Here is a 16533-nt window from a genome sequence, read left to right as displayed (position 1 = left end):
ACTTTTGAGAACCCGGCATGTTGAATGCTTACCAGCTTTCACTCTTAGAGCAGACGAAACCAACATGCCATAACCACTTGGCATACATTCCTTAATAGGTTACATCGGTCTCATGATCAAGCATTCGATACCCGGGCCCTTAAGCAGCAGTTCATACGCACTATAAGTTAAACACCAGGAGTTCCCAAGTCGTTTGAGCTTATCACCATTGATGCGAACAACCTACTTTCTATCATATCTTTCAGTTCCCTTCAATGAAAGGGTCTCGCTCGACAAAACCAGTCCTTTTCGGGAGCTAGGAGTCGTAGTTGAGGATGCGGGGTTAATGACAAGTGGTATCGATAGTTAGGGATGAAACCCTATATCCGAATAGAAAGGGACCATAGGTTTGGAGCCCGCACATACGTTCACACCAGCTGAATCATCGTCTAGACCGTCCATACCATTTTTGCATTTCGTTAAGCGATCACATAATTCAAGCAAGATCACTGCACGACAATCAGATTGTTTTGGATCGGAGCACATTCTCAAGTCGAGAATCAACTACAAATCATCACCTCCTTCCCGTACCACAGTTCTACAGCTAGAAGCGGTTGAACGAAGGCTAGCATTTCTATACCTCTTCAGTCGAAGAAATGATGAGATCATGATCACGAATCTTATACCACTGCCCATCCAAGCTCACGAAGAAGATGAACAAGTAGACTACAATATAGCGGTCATGTATTCCAAAGCAGAAGATGACCCACGAGAATCTAGATGACCAAAAGAATCTAGACTAGACACCATCTTTGTGATCCCTTCTTCTTCACACCCCTCTATAGACACTTCTTCTTATAAACACTTGCATTTCGCCATTGGTGAGAAAAATCATAACAAATTAAATCTGGGCTCTGTTTAATCTTGGTAAGATAAGTGATGCTCACGTAAAGACCACGTCCCTGATGTAACAAGGTGCCTATCAAAGAAAAGAGACAACATCATGATATCGGTATAGTCACGTACCCAATAATAGAGCAGGTACTACACGTATTTGAGATTCAGTAAATTTTTGAAAACAACTGCTATATATACAAGGTATAATTATGTCCAAGATTAGCAATTTGTTGAGGATGAAGCAGACTTTGAAAGCAGAACCTCGATGAAATGCAAGATGGTGAGGCGGAGATCGATTATTGTCACTATAAACATTCTTCCAACTTTGGCTTGATGGAATAATCGATCCAGCGGTGGTTGCTTTTCAAACTCATTCATGAGGCAGTGGGGACGCTGTCGAAGCCTTCTTGCTTCGGCCGTCACGATAAGTCCATACGCCTTGGGTCGTAGTCTTTGAATGTTGAAGAAGAGATCCTCCTTCTTCCTTCTTCTGTTCATAACCTAGTCATCTACATGATTCTAGTTATGGATAAGCCACGTGCAGTCATAATCTTACGTCTTCAGCCAGGATATTCATCTTGCTTGATTGGGGCCATCAACGCCTTCTTGCCGGCTTGAGTCTTAGATCGCATCTCCATGGCATGCTCTTGATCAGAGACTTTTACCATGCAATGTAGCTTTCTCCTTTATTTTATAGTGCTATTTTGAAAGTGCAGTAGCGATGCCTCTCGCCTCATCTCACGAGCGAGGTTGCTATCATAACCTGTAGGTAGGCGAGAGTCTTCTTATATTATATATTATAGCGAGAGAGTCGGTACTTTCTGTGGTGGTGTGTAGACAAAAAGGTTGCGATCGAGAAGAAATCTCGATCAGCGAGGTCTCAATGCTAGTGATGTCTGTCTTATGCATGGTTCGATGTCGGATCTTTCTTATTATTAACTGGCGATACGGGCCGCTACCTTGATACCGCAGTCAGAGGCAATTCTATAACGCGTGTCGTGTTCGTCAAACTAAATAAACCATATATATTAAGAAGGCGGTCATGGTTGACACAAATATTATCGTAAAGTTGACAAAGGGAAGTTATTGTAATAGTAGAGCAATTTCTGCGTAGTGTCAAACAAAATAAAAGTAAGCTTACTCCCATGCAACAAAGTTTCATCAGTGATAGCTTCCAATGTACAAAAGAAAGTGAGGAGGAGGGCTTACTCGAATGAACATATTTAAGGTTTTTCACGGATAAAGAATCACAAGCTAAGAGAATCGTGAGATCTTCCTTCTCGAGTAACAGAGGATTCATGAGGAGTGGATGAACAAAAGATAATCATAAGGTGCATTGAGACTCTATTATTTGGAAGAAGGACTTGCAAAGCATTATCACCAAGAAAAAGGATAGCTAATAAAAATCATGACAATGTCGGGAGGTACTGACAAGTCATATACAAAAAGATCGGGAGTTCTCTTTAGTTTGCGTTCATCCACTAGTACCCGCAAAAGGGGTTTGACTCCCACCCTAGTCCGGGAATAAGTAAGCCAGCCCCCGGTGGGAATAATAAAGCAATTTTTCGTGGGGATAGGAAGTTCTAGCTTCCTCCCTGGGCGGGAGTGAGAAAGATGCTGCTTGCTATCTTAGCAACTGGATCTGAGATTGCTGCAACAACTGATGTAGTTTATACTTCCGTGACTCTCTATGCCACTGCCGCTATCTCTCTTTCTATCGCTGCAACCTTCGCTCCAGTTATTGGAGTCAGTGCTGCTTCCATTGCTTTTAGCAATATATGAAACAGGTACCAGAACCTCTCGATTTCGAAAATTAGGCTCGTTCTTCTAATGGATCGAAAGGTCAAAGCAGGCTCCTAGTACGTACCAATCTTTATACCTATAACGGGACACCAAGACCTACCCTATTGGAGAGAAACTCTAACCACCTCCGAAGAAAAAGCTTTTATTCATTCGTCAAAGAGGCTAAAAAGGGTAGGTAGTAAGTAAATTCTTCTGACGGTGTGAAAGAGGGTCTTCGAAAGCATTACATTACTTCGCAGCCCGTAGTAAGCTTCCAACTCTTTTCAGTATGAGCCCCCACCAAAAGCATAAGCACAACGGCTGGAACCCGGTCTTCACTCAAGTTTTGTTGTTATGACTGACTCGGTTGGGTTTTCGCCCCTTAATGGCCTTCCCTTCCGCGACTAAGCTTTCGTGTTTACGGTTGTCATCATACAGATCTATCACGTGACGTACGGGTCGCCGTTTAGTGTCCGCCCACTTCTTCATTCTCTTGGCGGTAGGTGGGCTAGGAACTAGAAATGCCTTGGCTAAGTCAGTGGTCTCTTGCCAATTCTTAGCGAACTGGTATGCTGCGGGGCTCTTCCCTATCCAAGAGATGCACCCAATCCCTTTGGTTGGCGCAACCAAAGTGCCCCACGGAGCGGTATTCCGAAAGGAGGGCATTGGCGCGCTCAGTCTGGCCGTCCGGTGGAAGCTTTCTTTTGGAGAAGTGTAGTTCCGACCTTTCTAGTATAGCTGCTTGAACATCTCGGTCCAGAATCGCCCGGTGAACCGGGGATCTCGATCACTTACGAGACTTTGTGGGCCAAAATGACTTAACGAAGAGTTTGGCCGTTGGACGTAAACTACTTTTCTCCTTTATATCTCCCTTTCACAATCGAAGTGGGCTAGCCCGATAGAGTGGGGTCAGGCAGGAAATCACATGGATTGATCGATGATTTCCATTCACATCTCGAGTCGTTAGAATACAATACAAGACTTCTCAACTGAGCAAATGACGAAAGAGAGGTCGAGTTAGGAAGACCAGTTTGAGGATGGGTGGACTATTTTTGGAGCAAACCACCCCATCAGGGCTTTGTGCAATCATTTCAATGTTCAGGTTCATATCGATTCTGCTTGTTTTGTTTTGTTGATCGACTCAATCCAGTCTATTAGCCTGACTTTTTGGCTTCCTGCTCGCTTTCTGTTTTGACATCATTCTTCCAATATATACATAAATTTTAAAAAAACAAATAGATTAGGGCTTCAATGACTGGTCGTGCTTCAAGCCTCATCTTTCAGTTCTTCCTTCCAGCTCGGATAGGATCCCCCTTCTTCTCCACCGGAAGGCCACTCACCCTGACCACACCTTTCTAATCTGTTGAACTAATCTAAATGGAATCGATCATTCCAATAACCAATATCGCCTCTCACTGATCGATGATCCCTCTCCCTCATACTTGAGTCCACGAGCTATCGACTTGGCTGAGACCTTATTCTGAGATGTTGTTGGATTGTGATGCCTTGATACATGATGCCAAGATGGACACGGTCTACCATCATGTATGCTCGGATGATCAAACCCCTCGGGACCTTATGAATCACTTTAAATGGGTAGGTAGGGCAGGACAAGATTGAAAACTAAGTCTTTTTTAATCCTCGAGGGGTGTGAGGAAAGGGAAAAACCTCATATATATATATATATATATATATGTAATGGTGGAGCTTGAAGCTGGCAAACCCACACGGGAAAATGAGAGCTTCAGGAGGGAAGCCTGCCTTGGACTAGCGACGTGCTTCCCGGTTAGAAGAAGCACGAGCGAGCACGCCTCAAGTTCGCACTACATCGGGTCTCACTCGAGCAAAGGCAAACACATAGAAGTAATGAAAAGAAGTGGGTACAACCATATCGAAAAAGGCGAGCGGGGAATAAACTCGAACAAGACTAGGGTCAGCCGACCTAGAAGAACAAACAGAAAGAGATGGATTACGGATCCAGAGGTAGACTTGTCAAGCGACACGAACTACGAGATACATAAGGAATCACATCATCACCTCCCAAGTGTGACACCATGTTGACGAGTGGCGAATGATTTTGGAGAGGGTTGGTCTCAATTTTTGTCTGGTGGGGGAATGACTCGTACTAGTCTTCAAAAACCAATGTATTATCTCGAAAGGCTTGCAACGTCCTCGAAGATCAAAACAAGTACCTCGCACCATGACCCTTATTGCTTCTTGCTTGCGGCAATATCTACAAAACCTATCTAAATTATCATCACCAGGCTGAATGTAGTTAGAGGGAGGCAACTTACTCCTATTCATCTTCAACAAGATATCAAAATAAGACTCTGTCTTGTCGATAGGGTAACGAAAGTCCTTTCTCTGGCCTTGCTTCCTTGGGTAACCAGACTACCCTTTGTGACAACCTCATCCTCATCCTCCTATCCTAATTCAACAACATGTACATACACGCCTTGACCGCTATAGAAATCCTCGAGTGCAGTGAATAGAATGGGATAACTAAGCTTTTCATGAAGAAGCCATTTAGCCTCCTTTCCCTGATAGAACTGCTACTTGTGCTTGCTTACTGGACTGGCTTGGCGGGCTCCGGAAAAGAAGATCTTCTTTTTATGAACTCGCTTCGTTCTCTCGCTCGGGCTGGACTACCTCCTCGATAACTTGTACTGGTGTCGCTACCTATGCTGCTGATACTAAGTTGGGATCTGCTTCTTGGTCAGAACTAGTGTTGCTCAACCTTTACTTATTCTAGTCTTTTTGTAATAAGAAAAAAATCATTCAAAGGTCAAGCGTGAAAGCTTACCGGAATTCTCTTTTACTTTAAGGCTAAGGCTTTACTTCACTTCAAGCAACTGTTCTCTTCCACCGACACGTGGATAAAGAAAGACTGGTTCTCTCTTTCGAACAAATAATTCCTCTTTCCCCTTTCACTCAAATAATGAAGTTCCGAGGACAACCTCCTTAAGAGTCATCTTAGCTTGATGTGCTGGATGTTCCCTTTACTTATACTTAGTAGGACGGGTCGGGTCTACTAAACCATGTTGAGGGACCCACCAATGGATATGTTTGGGATAATGAGGAACCCGAACCCGCAGAGATAAGAATGGAATGCCCCGAGCTTATGTGTTTTCGGGGCTTGGTCTCGACTTCTTCGCCACTGGCTCGCGATTCAAGCTATAATTGAGAAATCCTTTTCATACTCTCCGTTCTTGATGAGGTAGTTACTTGTAGAAAATTCCATGTCTCCCCCCCGTCTTCAAATTTAACAAGACAACATATTCTCTGTCTTCGATTTCTAGAATGATTGCGCTCTTTGGTTTATACCCCGCTTTAGGTGGGTAAATAAAATATTGACATTTCTTTTTACGGAGAATTGATTTAAATGGGTTATTATAAACTCTTCATTTAGGTCAAGGTATAGTCCCCCTTTCCCTTCCTGTGCCCCTTTTTTTGTGAAAAACCCTGTACATTCCTTGTAATTCAACCACGGGAAGAAATCACATCTATCTTGATATGCTGCTTAGTGTATATTTGACGAGATTCTCAATTGATGGCATCTTGCATTAAATGGTTTGTCTTCATCTGCAAAACAATGGGGTATTTGATTAGCGATGATTACAATGGGTACATTTTTTTTTCTTCGTAAAAAATTATCTAATATTTTAACTCTAGTCTACACTCTTGGCCATCTAAAATTTTCAACATGGTATTGGCATATACCCTTCCTTCTTGGGTTGCCCCGATGATCGAACTCTGGCTGTCAGGCTCGTGGAATTCATCGAATACCCATAAGTCATAATAATCGTGTGCTCCCAAAAAAGAATTCCTTCGCGAACTCGTGACATATACTTGACTTTAGAACGTCATTAAAGAGCCCTTTCGACAAAGGGCTCAACCCAGGCGGACTGGTGTCACCAGTCATGATGGATCGCCTTGTGTGCCAGCATTCCGAAAGGAGGTGGGTATGCTGGTTGGTAGTTGTGGGTCTATCGAGGGACATGATCCCAGGTCTGCAACTTACTGATATAGTGCATCGAACCTCCACTTCCTTACTAGGATGTGATTAGTCCAATAACGAAGGCTCGATGGATGACAACATTGGTGCCATCCTATGGTCTCCATTTAGAAGGTTATGTGGGTGAGTCCTTGTTGGTATGCACTCTTACCAGGAGGGGGATAGAATCTCTTTATCGAGTGGGAATGGGGGGTGACGCGGAAGCCTCCCACCCCTGTCTTATCATGGGTCCAATTACCCAACCGTGGGATGGAGGTAACTGAGTGGTGCTTTCACCACCACTTGGATGCTTTAACATACCAAAACCATCAAAAGACTCTTCCCTTCTCTGTTGAAAGTGTCACCTATCGGTGGCGAGTGTCTTAGAAGACTCTCGGATCTTGGGAGGCTACGTAATTAAGAGAAAATTAATTAAATAAGGTGCTTCTCTTGGTCACTGATGGTCCGACAAAGGAGCTTTGTATTGGCGCCTACCTCTTTTTCACGGTCAATCTACAAGTTAGGGAAGAGGTCCGGGTGGTTGCATCTAGCTTTGTATTTAAAAGCAGTGTGCCTCCAGCCTTCAGAAGGCCTATGGAGAAGTTCCCTTCAAACTTGACTTAATTCCTGTCCCAGTGTCCTTAACTAGGTCTGGGTATCCTCGAATCATCTCTCCTTTCCCTAGGTTGGAGATCTATAAAAAGAATGAACATTCGGATCTATTGGTCAAGGTGTATCTATCTTTCTTTTCATTGGCTACAGTTATTTGTCTTGCCAAGAAGATTGATAAGACAACCATTGACCAAACCAAACCGTTAGTTTCACTAGTTGGCAACAAGGTTTGCTTTTTCTTTTGACCTTAAGGTAGCCACCGAGAGGTGGCCCTGTTATTTCTATTTGAGGTCTTACAAACTTTGTTTGATAGGAGTTTTTGCCGAGACATGCCTATCTTTTCGAAAAGCTCTATGTTTTCGGGTTCTATGTCTCATTATAAGGAGATAAAAATCAAGTCGGGAGATGAGGCTACGTGATCCCGAGTTCCAAGCCCTACTACCTTGAGTTGGAGATGGAGGCGCTCGCTCCCCTGTGAAAGCTCTCTTCTAGAGGCCAAGCCCTTAAACTGACTATGACAGAGTCAGGATTTTACGGCCAAAAAAAAGACATGGCTATCGTCCTATCCACAAGAAGACTACCCCTTTTTGTCTTGACAACGATCAGTCTGTTTCTGGAAGTTGCCCTAACAGCTTGCAATCTGAAATGCCGGATCATTGCAAAGAAGGTTGGAGTCACCATTTTACTCAAATCCCTAAGAGTAGACTGACTTTTTCTCACTTCAGATAAAAAAAGATTGTTTAAAAGCAATCATGTCTATGGTACCAGGATTTCTAAACTAGAGACCCAAGTTTGGAATCTCGTAATCACTTGTCCGACTTCATGGCAGTCGATCCTCTTCCTCATTGGAATAGTGAGTTAGGGACACAAGATGAACTGAACCTTCGTGCCTACTTTGAAAAGCTAAGCCTCTATATGATATGCTGAAAGCGTATAGACGCGCTACCTTGATATGCTTTTTCTAAGGTTTAGCTCTATTTTCTCGCTTTAGCGTATAAAGAACTCAAGGTTGACCTTGATCCTTCAATAATGAAGCTTTTTCAGGAAGTGTTTTTTTGACTCACAAAAAAAGATCGGTTCCCAATCCACCGAGTTGGCTCTGCCACTTGCTTTTTTTCATTTTTTTAGCCTTCGACGAAATGCAAAAATTCTAGGATCCGACAGGTCAGGACAGAGAAAAATATCTATCCAAACGGTCCAGATCCACGGATGGTTTTCTCTTTTTGTTTTTCGTAAAAAGACTGTGAATCTTTGCTTTGACAGACTGATGCTCATGGGCTGAAATGTCCGGCACTTTTCCTGCAATAGGCACAAGGGAAGGATCGGCTTCCGTTGGGGCACTTCAGGAATGGAATCTTTCTCTTCCGGCGGCTTCTCAGGAGACTTTATCCAGGAAGGACTTTTCCATTCAGTTCAACACGGGTTCTTTACGCAAAGAAGTTAGGGTCTTTGTTACTTCAAAAATAAGGAATTTTTCCAAATCCTGATATATACTCTAAACTAGTGGATCGAGGGAAGAGCTAACCAATCGCTCCATCAATAAATACTTCAAACTAGGCTAGTCGAGATAGTAAGAGTGACTCTTCGGGTGTGCCTGCCTTTCACCCTCTCAAAGAAAGACTAAATCACTTCTAGTCTAGCGTATTTCAAACTAGAAGCTTGAGCGAGCTCAAAGACAAGGTTACTTGAGTTCAAAAAGCCCACATTACTACTATCAAGTCGAGGGAGACACCGTAATCTGTACATCTCATCTAATGGTGTCATTTATGTTTTTTTACATTCTTCAAAAAAATATGTCTTTGACATTCAATCTTTCATCCTCCGCTCTAGGTGGCAAAAATAAATGTCTTCCAAAAATACATACCATACTCTACGATTTGCTCTATGCCCCAGATTTCCTCAAGTACATCTTTGCTCTTGGTTATGATTTCCTTCATTTATGAATCTTTAGCGTATCATATTAGGGTATTTCTAAATAATTCCTAGTGAGGTTACTGGATAGCCTATTGCTTAAATATCATTTGTACCAAGAAGATTTTTCTATGGCGGTCCATACAAGGTGAGGGCTCTCTTTGTTTAAGGTAAAGGAAATATGTTTCCATAAAGCCTTTTTATGTTAACAAAGTTTTTCATATGAAAGGGAATTTCAAAGCCATCTCTCAAAAAAGAGTTCATTTTAATACCTTTCTTTACATGAGAAACGAGAAAGCAAGTCGAGGGATAAAGTAGAGATAGAGCTTTTCAAGAGCGGAATAAATCTTTCGATGGCGGGGCCTGTGATGAGTGCTAAGTTTATGTCGGTGCATAGTATAGAATACAACATTGGAGGCCTTTTTTTCCTTTTGAGTGTGAGCAATCAAAAATTTACTATTTCAATTTAAGTAAGTAGTCGGGGAATAGGGCACAATCTATCCCGTGAGAAAGCGTTTGATTTGAGGAAAGCCAGCTTAGATATGTACTTATAGTTAGCTCTTATCAAGCTTTTTTTAAAAATACCTATAGCAAGCCTAGTTTGAAGAAGTCTTTCAAAGGGCGGGGAGTATCTCCAGCTCTATCGAATAAGGAAGTAGTAGGGAGAGCAGGTTCTAGGTTACAGATTATAGGGCTAGTCCGCGAGTAAGCAATTTTTGAGCCCTGTTCCCATGGATCCAATTTCGTTACCGCTATTATCCATTCGAGTTGGTAGTATTGAGACTCTCGAGTACCCCTACAAACTGCTCGAGTTCCGGAAAGAATATGCATCAAAACCTATTAAAAGCTTGACGTTAAAACAAAACCAATCGCCAACTACTTCAAAAAATCTAAAAATGGCCTTAGTGTCGCACTCATCTATTTTGCTCCTCCAGATTAAATTTTTTTCATAACCTCGTGACCGTGTCGAATTTCAGCCTTCGAATCGCGAAAGCTAGTACAACTGATCACTCCATCGAAACTCCGAACTTTCATGCGATAGAAGTATCAAGTTGCTTCAACCCCGGTGACCGACCTAAGAAGGCTCTGCATGGCGAGATCTACTTTGTTATCTTGGCTACCTTATTCGCATGGCCGAGAGAGTGAATCGACTTTCTTATGAAAAGCGTAAATGAAAGAGAGCTCTTCTTTCTATATAGAAATTCTTAAAAACATGGAGAGCGTAGGGTATTGTATTCGTTCATATCATGCAACGGACTGCAGTATCGGATTCCTATGAGTTAATTCGCTAGCCGCTGAAAGACTGACACAACTCAGCCAGTTGGTATTAACTAGACTACCCTCCTTCTCCTTAGCGGGGTCTACTTACTTTGCTATCCCTACCTCTACTTCCTTTCGTGCAGCGGGGGCTGGGATGGATCTTGTTGATTTAGTAGTTTGCTTAGTAGATCCTTCGTTGAAGCAGCAGCTTACTCATAACCACCTTGGCCATCACCGAGAGGCATAGACAGTGGCTTTTCGAGCAGTGAAACTGGTAGAACTCCAATCTATGGCAGTACCAGCAGTGGTGGAGCTAGCATATATACTCACCTACATTAGATCAGGTCTGGGTCCCCTGCTCCGTCCTATGTAGGTAGGTAGAGTGTACGACAGTTATCCCCTCCTTATGACTCTGTCTTATTACGTCCGAGGCCTAGATGGAATTTTCTCTCCTAACTTACCTATGTATCAGACTTTCTTCCACCACTCTTTCATAAGGGGCAGCTGCTACTATTTTGATCTCGTCCACTCATCCAAACTCTGATCTCTATCTATGTAAATTTTCTTTACTTACTCTCGAGCGATTCTCTTTCTTTTCTAATGGGAAGCATCAACTCACTTGATAGCTGACTCGCGCCCTTCCATGGTTCTGGAGATTTTGATCTGACTGCCCGGTGTAGGAGGCAAAGTTGAGTAGGGCAAAGACCTTTTTCTTACATAGGGGCACTCAAGCAGTTGAGAAAAGCCACGCGAGAAGAAAGCCTTTGTCAGTAAAGGAAGAAGTTCATGATTGACAATCTCTTGAGAAGAACAATCCCAACAAATAGGAGAAATCATCAATCAGAACTAAAGCCAGCACTAGCATAGGGTGGTTTCTATGCAAGGAGAACAGGGATCCTCTGACACCGAACAAGCACCCCCTTTCTAGAAAGAGAGAGACTTCAGAGAACGTCTTGTCTGCCCCCCTGATTTTACTTCATTAGCTAGATTTGGATGTTTGCCTCTTGGATCAATGGGGGATTGCCTTTCCCTATAGAGGTACGATGTTTATTGTATCAAGGAAGAGTACTGTGATTGGTCATCCACCAAAGCTTTTCTTGTTCGCCCTACTGATACTGATAGAGAGTCAACGGGGTAGTATATCTTGAACAACCTAACCTACTTCTGCTCAGGCTTTGACGGATCAAAGGCTGGTCAATGAGCAGCATCTCCATCAAACTTTGTGAGGTTCCCCCGGGATCCGGTCTATCCTTGTGAAAAAAGGATTTGACTCCAACTTATCGTCTAAAGCCTGTGATGAGTGCTTATAAAGGCAAAGATATGGATTCTCTTTTTGAATTGCTTGAAAGCGCTCGTAAGAGGTAGATGATACCCTTTGAGGAAGAAGGATTTTTTTTTTACTGGAGAAAGCTTTCTGCTTCCCGACCATGAATCTCTCCCTGTTGATCGTGACAGGAGGATTTAGTCAAGCAAGAATGAGGAAACTTTAACCTTGATTGAATGTGCTACACCAGACAAAAGAAGTTGGTCGTTCGGGATTGTAATTATGTGATGTGATGAACTAGCCTTTGTCGACTTTGAAAGGTGATCCATATATCATAGGGCAGGCAATGGATACTACTTAGTCTCCTCTTTCAACTTCTTCGTCAAAGCGAAGTGATACCAGGAAGCTCTATTCCTTCTTGTAGGGTGGCGTGCCTCCGTCTGAGACTCTACCCTGCCCGTTGGATGTATGGGGCCTCTTCAATTCATCTTTGAGGTTTTTTTCTATCCCCGCTTCCCTACTGAGTTCCTCCGCCTCTCTTGCATGGTGCCCCTCTGTTCCTCCCTTTCTGAGAGGTGATCCACCAATCCTTTTTCAACCTAAAGGTTGATTTCAAAGCCGAGACGGATGAAGTTTGGTCATAATGTAGTCGTTGAAGCCTTTCTGCAGCATCTTCCTGTCTATAGATTCTTTCTAAGGTACAAGTCCACTGTTAATCTTGCTTTCCTAACTCCGAACGTTCATTCTTTTTATAGATCTCCAATTTATGGAAAGGAGGGATGATTCGAGGATACCCAGACCTAGTTAAGGACACTAGGATAGGCTACAAGTCAGGTTTGAAGGGAACTCCTCCATAGGCCTTCTTAAGGCTGGAGGCGCACTACTTTAAATACAAAGCTACATGCAACTACCCAAACCTCTTCCCTAACGTAAACCGCAAGTGCACGGGTGTCAAAGTAATAATTACCCCAGTGAGTGGGTAGTCGAATCCACAGGGAACGAAAGTATTAGTATTAACCAATTCTTAGTTATCTAGTCAAAATCAATGGATGTAATGAAATGAACTAATTGCAAGAGAATTAATAAGCAATCAAACGAGCAAGAAAACAAGTAAAGGAGATCTCAATCAATAAAGATGAGGTGCCCAGACAATGCTCCCCCAAGGATCTAACATGAAGCTCATGATTCACTAAATGCTTCTAAACCGAGTCTAATGAGTCGAGGTAATCAAAGAACTACCAACCCTTGCCTCCAAACCACCGAGTACTAGTCCCCTACAAGGTCACGGCGGAGAAATCGTTCAATCTCAACACCTCACACCCCATATGACCGCAATACGCTCTAGGGACACGTAAGAGTGAAACCAATTCCTAAAGATAGATCCAACCCTAATTCCTGGCAAGGGATCTCGAACCCCCTACAAGGTCCCGGCGGAGAAATCTCTCAATCTCACGCCTCACACCAAATATGGTTGCATAGAGTTTAGGGAATACGGAGATAGGAAACACTCAATCGGAAGGGAAATGGGACACTCCACTATCTAATGACTCACCCTCTCAACCCTCTTTAACCTTATAGTTCTAACTCTAATGGAGACCTCTCTCACATCAAAGTAACAATTCATTCGAATCCAATCAACCACAAGGATTAATTAAACAAGAAAGCAATGGAAATACATGATTAAAACTCAAATGAACTAGGATTTCATAGAAACATAAAGCAAATCATTAAAAAAACATAAATTCTAGGGTTCACATGCCCAAATACCTACTAAGGTTTAGCCCTCCATGGAGCAAGTTACAAAACAATGATTAATACAATGAAAAGCAATGAAAACCATGAAGTAAAACCCCCTTAAATTCGTGATGATGGCTTGATGGGTCGCCCAACGTCTTGAAGAATCCTTTTCCGAAGCTAGGTCGCCGAATGCTCCCTCCATGCTATGACGGAGAGAAGATCGATCAAAGATGGTGATGGACGCCCTCCAATATTGCCAAAGACCTCCTCCAAAACCCTAGCCGCCTTGCCTTCAAAGTGCTCGCAAAAACCCTCGTCAAAAGTCTCCCAAAAATAAGGCAAAATGGCCTATTTAAAGACCAAAACCGCGCCTGTCACGTGCCCGCACGCGCCCGTGTGGATTTTCCACGTGACCGCGTGGGCTGTAGGAATTTTGACAAGATCCCCTTGCTTATATCCCTCAAGTGCACGGGTTTGTCGAAGTAATAATCCTGGGTGAGCGGGGTCGAATCCACAGGGAGTAGGGAATGAAAATACTTAATTTGGTTTTTAGCTATGTGGAAGATCAATAGTGATTAGTGTGAAATTGATTCAATTCTCAATAATAAAAGAAACAAGTGAGAGAGCAAGAATAAAGAAAAGGGTAAGGCAATCGATAAAGATGGGGTACTCAGATGATGCCTCACCTAGGAAAATCATTTCAAGTGCAAGAACTCTCTATTATGCTTCCTAATCAATGCAATGGTGAGTCATGGAAATCCTTACATACATAGACCCAAATCTAAGGTCAACTATGCCTAACTCTATTCATGTCCCGTAGGAGAGATTAAATAACCTCTCAACCTCACACTCGAATAAAGTTGCAATGAGCTCTAGGGATTCCAAGTGATAAATTGCTTCATAATTAAAGACCTAACCCTTTGGTCCAGGCGGAAGGTCCCTAGCCACAATTAAGCCCTAAATACTAAGATCCCCTCAAAGCTTCACTCCATTGCGCGTGCAACTAGGCCTAGTAGAGGTTCATCCCTTAGACCATTCACTCTATTATGGCCGCAAAGAACTCAAGGAACAGAGGTATAATCTATCACGTCAGAGGGGAAAGGGGACGCTCCTGTACCTCTTGACTCACCCTCTCAACCCTCTCCAACCTAGCTTTGTCTAACGCTCGTGGTGTGTCACTCACTCACAAGGTTACCAACAAGAACTCTCAACCCTAGTGTCACTCTAGGGCAAATGTTCATACAATCAAGCATTCAAAGTTGGAACTCACAATAAACATTAATTTATTGAAAGCATAATAAAGAGATTCAATGAAACAAATGCATCCTAGGGTTCACAATCACCCAAGTACCCACTAGGGGTTTAGCTCTCCATGGAGCTAAATACAATCAAAGAAATTGAATGTAAAAGCAATGAATCCATAAAGAAACCCCCTCGATGGTCGTGTCGATGGTCTTGTGGAAAGTCCTCTACTCGTCGTCCAAGGATTCCTTCATCCGGTATAGGATATGCCTCGATCGAAGCTTCCCTACCAACCTTCTTCCAAATGGAATCACGATGTCGGAGCCATAGAACCTCTCCAAAACCTTGGCCAATACCCCTTGAAACCCTAGCCGAAACCCTCTCACAAGTTGGGGAAAAGATGGAGAAAAGAATACTGAAATCGGGGCTGAAATCGGCTTTAAATATGGCTGGAATCGGGCAACTACACTGGTGTGTATGATGTCACACACCCCTGTGGAATTTCCACTCGGGCGTGGATAATTTCGACACGCCCATGTGGATTCACTGTTTCTCTGATTTCTCGGCCGGCTGTGAACAATGCTGCTACAGTACTTGCTACATATTTTTGCAGCAATAACCTGCTACAGTACTCTGCCAGAAATACTCCCGAATTCCATACTTTCATTTGGGTAACGCAAACGGGCACACGTATACGTTGTGAATCACTTGCTTCTTTAATGATGTACATGTTGGTGGATCTCTTGTTCTTATATGCACAAGTCAGAATGCTCGAGTGTGACTTCTTTTGTGCCCCTCCAAATGAATGGGCTCACTCGAATACGAGGAGGTTGGCACACACTCTAGCATCTCACACCTGACCTATGTCTTTGCGTTTAAACCTTAGCAAGATCTCCTCCAAAATAGGTGCATTATGATCCACATTGGCCTATTTCCTTCATACTCGGCCTCACAACCCTACCTGCATAAAAGTAACATAAAAACACACATATTAATGTAAAGACCTGAGAAAAGTCATGCTCAACATAAGGAATGAATGCTTCGCATTCATATCGCACAAGCACTTATCAAATTTCCACGCGGGCGCGTGAATAGAAATTTTGCTACAGTACTGCTACACTAAAATTACTACAGTACTTTTCACAAAACGCGGTCCAAACACTCTTCTCTTGAGGCCACATGTCCGGGCATACGTCCATGAAGTAGGCTATAAAACTTTTCTTCATCGACGTATCTTTGAGAGGTCTTGTAATCTTCACAAAGAGAAGGAACATGAAGATGTGGCTGCCTTTGTGCCCTTCCAACTAGTGAATTGACTTGAATCTTCTTGGAAGTTGGCACACATCTCCACGTTTATGAACTCCTCTCATGTCTTGGTCCTTGAACTGAACAAGAACTCCAAACATTGTGTATTTATAGCCTATCTTTGCTTCCTTTTTACTCTTCAAGGCATTCATAACCTATATGCATAAAAGAACACCAAATACAAAATATGAGACATAAATAATAGTAAAAATGATGCTCAATGCATGTAAAACATATATAAAAATATGTCTACTCAAGCACTTATCACCTACAGTCTCAATCGAGCTAGCCTCCCACTTACATATCCCTGACCTAGCTAGTGGAACTGCTACTAGACTTGCTTTGGTCTATTCTGCTTCTTATCCCTCTTTTTGGGGACTCTCAACTCGTTGTAAAGCAGATTTGCAAAGAATACCAGGTGAAAGAAGAAGATCTTCTGCCAACTAGGGACAAGGCTTTGAAGCTCATGGGGCTGATAGAATTACCATTCACCATGTTGGTTGCATCACTCTTAGGTATAGAGACTCCACCTGTAACTGGCTAGCAATAC

The sequence above is a fragment of the Dioscorea cayenensis genome, chromosome 9, assembly GCF_009730915.1.
Source record: "Dioscorea cayenensis subsp. rotundata cultivar TDr96_F1 chromosome 9, TDr96_F1_v2_PseudoChromosome.rev07_lg8_w22 25.fasta, whole genome shotgun sequence".
NCBI lineage: Eukaryota > Viridiplantae > Streptophyta > Magnoliopsida > Dioscoreales > Dioscoreaceae > Dioscorea > Dioscorea cayenensis.
The sequence above is the reverse complement of the archived record's forward strand: the minus strand, read 5'-3'. Positions refer to the sequence as shown.